At 38.3% G+C, this 9,010-nt stretch overlaps 1 protein-coding gene across 6 annotated transcripts in view; it reads right to left on the bottom strand.

The window, feature by feature from the left end:
* Positions 1 to 9,010, bottom strand: part of LOC106868200 (uncharacterized) — a 137,555-nt gene that overhangs the window by 65,324 nt on the left and 63,221 nt on the right. Inside the window, exons 1-2 of one of the 6 annotated variants that reach the window (XR_008265022.1) lie at positions 8,583 to 8,671; positions 1,970 to 2,219 (exon numbers count right to left, since the gene is read on the bottom strand). The exons of 4 other annotated variants lie outside the window; for them this stretch is intronic. The gene's annotated coding sequence lies outside the window, so the exon portion shown is untranslated. Of the gene's footprint in view, positions 1 to 1,969; positions 2,220 to 8,582; positions 8,725 to 9,010 lie in introns of those variants that run through there. One more of the 6 variants, XR_008265021.1, reaches the window with a different exon arrangement.

The following is a 9,010-nucleotide window of genomic DNA, read 5'->3' as shown; positions in this document are numbered from 1 at the left end:
CACAAATACATTCATATATAAATATACAACAGGCTTCTTTCAGTTTCTGAGTACCAAATCCACTCACAAGGCTTTGGTCAACCCGAGGCTATAGTAGAAGACACTCACCCAAGGTGCCACACAGTGGGACTGACCCAGAACCATATGGTTGGGAAGCAAGCTTCTTACCACACAGCCACTCCTGCAGCTTATAGCACTACAAATGGAAACACTAGGTCCTATGTTTGTTAAAATCCCACCTATAACCTCCCAGTGACCCAGGATTTCTGAGGTCAAATACCCTTAGCATATCCATTGAAACTTCTTTTTACCAGAACAAAATCTGTCCCACTTTCTTTGACTGCAAGATCCTAACCACTAAGACACCTGCTCTCTTCTGTCCTAACTCTTACTACAACACTTTCTAAAGCTGTTACTGTTGTTAATCTTCTGTTCATAAATTGTAAAGATTATATGTTCAGGTGGCTCCACAAGTAATCTATTTTTTTTTTTTTTTTTTTGTCACCGCAATTATTTATTCAAGACGAATTTTTAAACAACAACAAAAACAGGCGGAACATAAATTCTCTCGTTCAGCTTGTTTTATTTGGAACACCATGCGGGTTTAATTGGAGCATAAAGTGCAGGTTGGTGCACTTGTTGCATGGATAATTGAATGTCATCACCCAGTAAGCCATCCACTAACAAACACTTGTTTAAGTAGCAGGGACAATATTGCTCTTTGATACTACTACTACTACAACGACAACTAATAATAATAATAATAATCATCGTCGTCGTCGTTTAACATCCACTTTCCATGCTGGCATGTGTTGGATGGTTTGACTGAGCCAGAAGGCTGCACCAGGCTCCAATCTGATCTGGCAAGGTTTCTACAGCTGTATGCCCTTCCTAATGCCAACCACTCTGAGAGTGTATTGGGTGCTTTTTACGTGCCACTGGCATGAGGGCCAGTCAGGTGGTAGTGGCAACGACCACGTTTGAATGGTGCTTTTTACATGCCACCGGCACAGGAGCCAGTCAGGCAGATCTGGCAACGATCATGCTTGGATGGTGTATTTTATGTGCCACTGGCATAGGACTAGTCAGGCGGCGCTGGCATCAACCATGCTCAAATGGTGCATCAACCATGCTCGAATGGCACTGGGGTTGATGGAATCGACTTACCCACTCCATCGAAATTGCTGGCTTTGTGTCAAAATTCGAAGTCATTATGAAATGTGTCACTGTACATGTTAGAAATAATAGCCAAAATTCCATTAAATTACACTCTTCTGTCTTAAACAAAAGATAATAAGGTTCACTGCCAGAAATATAAATGGATCACAAAATGCCTTTGATTGCAGAGCTTATTCTGTCAGGGATGATGTAAAGTCAAGCGACAAGTTCATTGCTGGTCATTAAAATATGTCTAAAGTGTTACCTGTCATAAGGAGAGGTAATGTTAGAAGTATTTTTGTTACCCTGGGTAATATCACAAACTATGCCACAGGTAACTTTGGAAGTATATTTTTTGCCATCAAGTGTAATATCAGGAAATATGGCATACATATGTGGCACTCTGTTGGTTACGACAATGAGGGTTCCAGTTGATCCAATCAATGGAACAGCCTGCTTGTGAAATTAACGTGCAAGTGGTTGAGCATTAATGTAGTTCACGGGGAGATTCAGTGTGACACAGTGTGACAAGGCTGGCCCTTTGAAATACAGGTACAACAGAAACAGGAAGAAAGGATGAGAGAAAGTTGTAGTGAAAGAGTACAGCAGGGTTCGCCACCATCCCCTGCCAGAGCCTCATGGAGCTTTAGGTGTTTTCACTCAATGAACACTCACAACACCTGGTCTGGGAATTGAAACCGCGATCCTACGACTGCGAGTCTGCTGCCCTAACCACTGGGCCATTGCGCCTCCACTATGGCATACATACAGTAATTATAATCTAATGTTTATCAAATTTCTTGGCACTTACACAAAATAATGGAATGAATACTAATTATCAAATTAATATTTATCATCTGAAAGGTAGCAAGCTGGCAGAACCATTAACACACTGGGCAAACTGCTCAGCAGTATTTCATCCATCCTTAGGTTCTGAGTTCAAATTCTGCCAAGGTCAACTCTGCCTTTCATCCTTTCAGGGTCGATAAAATAAGTACCAGTTGAGTGTTGGAATTGATGTAATCAGCTTATCCTCTCCCCCAAAATTTCAGGCCTTGTGCCTATAGTAGAAAAGATTATTATTATTATTATTATTATTATTATTATTATTATTATTATTATGATCATTATTATTAAGGTGGTGATATGTGCAAAATGTCACAGATGTACAACTGGTAACAAGCCAGATCAAGTTGTTACCTTCTCAAAAGAAGCTTGGCAAATCTGGGTTGTTTACTATTGCTTGCAAATATAAAAGGTTGAAGGGAGAGAGAAAACAAACTGAAATAATAACAAAAGAGCTTTTTCACTAACTCTTCACAATCCACCATGTGCAGTCCCCTGACTTCTCTACATCTTTGGCAGGGTGGCTGAACAGACACCCTGCCTTGACAAAAGGCAGCCCAAGAGTATGCAGAGTATGGTTGTCACTCTGAGATATTTTCAAAACACCTTCAAGGTTGACTGCTTTTCATCCATTCATTTTGGGTGGTGGGGGTCGACAAAATAAGTACCAGTTGAGCACTGGAGTCAATCTAATCAAATTACCCACTCCTTCGAAAATTGCTGGCCTTGTGCTAAAATCTGAAACCATTATTATTATTATTATTATTATTATTATTATCATTATTATTATTATTATTATTATTATTTAGAGCTGTTGTGTAGGACATTAATAAATACCTTGATTTAATTTCTTTAAATACACACTTTGATTTCATTCAGGTGCAGACAATTAAGAAAATAGTGCAAGTGACATTCAATAAATACTTGAAAGAACATTTCACAGTTAGATCAGCGACTAAAATACAGAAATGGTAAACCAATTCAATTCAGGTTGGTTTCCAAAGTGAATCATTCCTGTCAGAGTTCATTAAAACATTTTTTTCAACGAACACACAATTAACTTTTCTTTTAAGCATTCTATTGTTTCCGCTTTGCTTTTTTTTTTTCTTTTTAAACTCTTATTTAAACTGTATAATCAAAGTAAGTGTTTAACAACCAAAGCTCGTCTCGTTTAACCGAATAATTTGTAACTCCATGTTAGAAACAAAGGTGAAGTCTGTTTGCTTTACAAATGGGAGAAAGCAAACTCAATATGCAAAGCAGTGCGTGTGTGTGTGGAGGTATGTATGTGATAACATGATTGGCCAGACGTGATAACATGAGTGACCAGACTATCAGATGTTGTTATACGTCACACTGTCACAGTGTGCTCTACAGCCCAACTCTCCAACTCAGATACTTTTTGTGGTTCGAGGTCGTATTCATTTACAATACAGCCAATAGTACAGTTCTATATTTAAGAGATGAGGAATTATGTACATTATTTACATTATTTAAATTTACATTTGACAGAAAAATTGTCAAGTCTTATAAGTGATGGTAGCTACAGAAAACAAAAAAAAAAAACAAGATGAGGACAAATATCCGTCAAATGTAAATAATGTAAAACTAATAGTTTCATCAAATTCATTACAAATTTCTCACAATCGAGACACTTGCTCATTTCTAAGACTGACCCTCCAATTTGTGACCAAAGCTTGGTCTCGCATAACAACTTCTGTGTTCTACAGCAACTTTAGCTGTGGCCACATGGGAAGCCGTTTGTGTAACTCCTTGTCAAGTAGTGTTTCTTTATGTCTTTCTTGTTTTGCTTTCTCCTTTTCTCTTGCTTTCAGTAGACCCTTTTCCCTTACAACCAGTAGCAAGGTTTCCTCATTGTGGGTTCCCTCCATCCACCCATATTCAATATACATACAGTCTCCCACATTTGTCAATCCCCTTCCTGAATTCACTCTCTCTTCATGTATAGCCAATCATTAATCATTATCAGCTGACTGATATGGAATGGGGTGAAACAAGCAGTAGAACAAGATTAAATGTCAAGGATGCACACAAAGATAAGACCAGTCTGCAACAACGATGACAACGTTAACCATCACCACCATCTCCAACAACAACAACAACAACAACCATCGGTCTGCTAGATCAGGATTGACTTGGATACTAAACTATAACAGTGTATTATTTTACATCCCCCTCAACAACAACAACAACAACAACAAAGAGTGGAATGTGACCCTCAATACCATTGATAATACATCAGACCATCAGTGGAGCAGGTACAATACTTTCAACAAACACCCTTCTCTCTTTCAAAAATAAAACCACATACTTTAAACATACAAATATTTGAGGACAACATGGTGACATAATAAAGGCAGGATGGCTACAAAGCAGAAACGGTAAACATATGGTACAGGTATGGGTGTGTGGTAAGAAGTTTGCTTCACAACCACATGGTGCCAGGTTCAGTCCCACTGTGTGGAACCGGGAGCAAATGTCATCTACTCTAGCTTTGGGCCAACCAAAGCCTTGTGAGTGGATTTAGGAGACAGAAATTGAAGGAAACCAATTGTGCGCACGCTTGCATGCATGTGTGTGTGTGTGTGTGTGTGTGTGGCTGAGCCCCACCACCACTTGACAACCAGTGTTAGAGTTTACATTCCCATAACTTAGTGGTTCAGCAAAAGAGACTGGTAGAATAAGTGCCAGTCTTTAAAAAAATAAGTACTGGGGTCAATGCACTTGACTGAAAGCTCTTCAAGACAGTGCCCAAGCTTTGCCACAGTCTAATGACCAAAACAAAAGATAAAGATAGAAGAGATGATCCAGGTGACCGGCTGCTATCTCTTAAAACTGGTAAATATTTACATAAACGGGTGCTGCTATGGGTGTGTGCTTTTGAAGCTTGCTTTGCAACTTTGTGGATTTGGGGGTCAGTCTCACTGCACAGCACCTTTGACTGTCTTCTACTATAGCCCTGGGTCAACAAATGCCCTGTGAGTGAATCTGGTTGACAGAAACTGTGTGGAAGTCCTTCATATATATATATATATATATATATATATATATATATATATATATATATATATATTGGAAGGTTTGGAGGTGATGTACAGAAATTATATAGAAAAAAATTAAGGTACTCAGAAATCTGGATGTTTGTACATTTACAGATTTTTATTAATGTCACATGTTTTATAAATTAAATAAAGCGCTTTTCACCTAATCGTGTAGGATTTTCAAATTGTTATATACACGCATGTATGTATACTGGGTGTCCCAGAAAGATTTACCTGTGATATTTTTTGTAATTACTCATAACATGTACAAGAGAGAACAATCAAACTTTCTAGATTATAAGAACTATGATTTCAAAATGACCACCTCCTGCTTCAATCATGGCCTGCAAACAAGTGCTTTACTGAACTGCAACAGCACTGCACCACTTCTTCATCATATTTACTCCATGCAAGTAAGAAGGACTTCTTTCAGATCCACCACACTTGAGTATGAGATAGTTGAGACATCTCTCTCTCTCTCTCTCTCTCTCTCTCAGATAGACCAGACAGGAAAGTCCATTGGATTGATGCCTGGGTTTGAGGGAGGACAAAAGTTTTTCTCCCCAAAACAGCAGAAATGCTCTCTGCACCATTTTCGCATAACATTCGAGGTGTGGACTAGGGCACTGTCCTGAGTAACGTCAGATCTGTTTCAAAATGTTTCATTTAACCATGGCAACAGGTTTCCTTCTAACATTTTGATGTAAACTGTGCTATTCACATTCACACTCTCGTAAATGAAGAGCAAAGGAGACTTGGATCCATCAGCCTCTATGGCAATCCACACCATAACCCCAGCTGATGACAAAAATGGGTTTGGCTCCCTTCAGGCAAGTCCTCACCATCAATACCGTACAACCTGTCATTCTGCTTGTTCATAACAAGTCTCCACAGTGAAGATCTTGTCACTTCAAATGAAGACTTTGTTTATGGCACTGTCCATCTCTGCTAACGTCCCCCCCCCCCCACTTCCCAGCCATTTTTTTCTTTGAAGCTGCTGAAATTACTTGTCTGGTTTGCTTTTTCTGTATGTCTTTAGCCTGAAATCCTCTTTAGCAATCTTGTGCATTGAAAATTTTGAAATATTAAGCTCTCTTGCCATTTTTTTCAATGTTTTAACGAATATTCCTGTCAACTCACTTTCTCACAGTATCAATCCTAGGCTTGGTGCAACCAGTTCTTTTGCACCCTGGAATTGGCTTTCTGGATGGCATGCCAGATCGACTGTAATGTTTCCAGATATTACACACTGCCTTACTACACACATTGAGCTTGTTCTACAATATCAGTTAGATTTTCCTGCTGATTTTAAAGCAACAATTTGATCATGTTTATCTTGAGATGTCATATTTGTTGACAAATTTATTCCAGACAAACAAAACTATAAACACTGAAATCTGAAATATCCATGAACCATTGTGCACAATCAGAAACAAGATTGATTTATCCAAGAATCTTCAAGAATTTTTTTAATCATCGGTAAATCTTTCTGAGACGTCTAGTATATATGCATGTGTCTTTATGTTAGTTCCCACCACTTAACAACTAGTGTTAGTTTGTTTATGTCCCTGTTACCTAGCAGTTCAGCAAAAGAGACTGACAGAATAAGTACCAGACTTACAGATTAGTATTAAGGTTGACTCATTTGATTAAATACTCTTCAAGGCAGTGCCCCAGCATGGCCACAGTTTAATGACTGAAACATGTAAAAGATAAAGACACTCCTCTCCATACTCTGACGAGCAGACTTTTGGAATTGCTATCACTGCCCCATGGAGAAGAAAAGGACAAAGAATTGCTTGGTTGCTTTCATTTGTGAATATTTTGTCCCAAAAATTTCGTTGTTTATATTTTTGTCCCCTAATTCCATTCTTTTCCTTTGTAAATTTGTATTATTATACTTGTGAGGCAAATGTAATAACATTAATAATTTACATCAGAAATAACCAGGAATAAGCCTAGAGTTAAACAATAATAATCACAGACAACACTAATAACGTTTATGGGTTTTAGCAACTTCTGGTACGCTAAAGTCTAAGAGGCTGAAGTTGGGAAGGGTTGACTACACATTATAAGCCACCCTTCTCTGTGTGAGCTGAAAAGTACCCTTGTGTATCCCACCCTGCTATTTTCATCACGATTGTAACACCACCAAAACCTTTATCAATATCAATCGACAAGAGAAGCTCTACGTAGTCACTCGACCTGCTAGAAACAACAGTTAAATTTCCCTCAGCTCACACTATACCGTCTTACATAAGGAACATATTAAATAATTAACATTCCAAGACATATTCGGTGTAGTCACAGTTGGAATGCCTCTAATCATAGGGGTCTATTCAGAGAGGGATCACCTCAACCTCAGTCACGACGAGTCTATAAGGAAGTCTCTTACATGGCTTCTTGATCTGCAAGAAACAACACCCAAATCTCCATCTAATCATACTGTACTATCTTAAATAAAAATAAGGAAAGAAAGAAAGAATATTGTAAATACATTATAAGTAGAGAAAAGGATGGTCATGGCTGGAACGTCTTTGAATAAAGGTCTGCTCAATCACTCACAAAAAAACATTCAAATGTAACAACCATCAGTATACCTGTACATGTGTGCCCCCACCACCACCAAGTTAGTTTCCTGATAATTTATTAGAAAAATGGATATTTTTTAAACGAAACTTTCTACCTTTCAGGTGGCATATTATTATGATTATATCGGAATTTCATGTGAAAAAATTTCTTAAGACATCGGGGAGAGGAGTTTCGGATAATTCACAGGAGTCGACTTTATTTCTACAGTTGTAGAAAGATTTCATTTAAAAATATATCCGTCTTCCTGAAACTTATGAGGAAACAAAGTCGGAGGGAGGGGGGGCCGTACACTTGTGTAGGCAAGCTCCATTATCAACATTAGACGAAAGCAGCGATGAATAATAAATCTAATTTTGGCGGAAGGCCAGTATTTGATTGGTGCTACAGTTTATCGACCCCAAAAGATGAAAGACAAAGTTGACCTCGCAGGATCTGAACTCAGAACAGGAGCCCTGAATAATAATTAAAGAACACAATGTGGATCAGGCTTGAAACATCAAGCAACAATATTACTACGACATGATTAAATGACATTGTCTTTCGTTATTACCACAAGATTATAATCATTTAAACCTCACTCCATACATATAATTACTTGTAATAATTGAGTAGGGGGTAAGGGCAACGAGACCCCTCCCTTTTCTCATGGCTTCTTCTGAATTTACCCACCAGAATGAATGGATGGGTAACTAGAGCCTGGTGTGTTGTTAGTATTTGGAGGAATCCTAGTGGCCTCCACCACCACCGCTACTTTACTATTTTCGTCTGCTTCACTCTTTACGGTTGGAACCACCCGACTGTGACGAGAAATACAACAAAAACGAAAAGACCAAATAGAATAGAAGAAAAAAAAAGGACAGAAGGTTGAAGGTGAAAAGGAAGGTACCAGGTAGAAGGGAAAAGAGGCAGGTAGTTTGAAATTACCTCGAAAGTCTGGTTCCACAGCGGCACCACGAAATAGACGAGTTCCAACAGAAGGCAGGTACATACCAGAGTGACGGTATGAGTGAGAGGGAAAAGGACGAGTGGAGATAAAAGGAGGGAAAATAAGGAAAGGTGTGGGTGAAAGAATGGAGAAACGACGAGGAAGATGAAGGGTGCAAGAGAACGACAGAGAGAGAGAGAGAGAGAAAGGGAGACATATAGAGGAGAAGAAAGAGATAATGAAAGGTGAGAGTAAATAAAGGAGAGGAAGTTTGTTTTTGAAATTCGAGGAGAAGGAGGAGTGAAGTGAGATTACATATACATATATGTATGTATGTATATACATACAGGCATACATATATATGTGTATGTGTGTGTATGTATATATATATATATATATATATATATATATATATATATATATATAT

Source organism: Octopus bimaculoides, chromosome 10 (genome assembly GCF_001194135.2).
Source record: "Octopus bimaculoides isolate UCB-OBI-ISO-001 chromosome 10, ASM119413v2, whole genome shotgun sequence".
In the NCBI taxonomy this organism is placed as follows: domain Eukaryota; kingdom Metazoa; phylum Mollusca; class Cephalopoda; order Octopoda; family Octopodidae; genus Octopus; species Octopus bimaculoides.
This window is presented reverse-complemented; position numbering and strand designations above follow the sequence as displayed.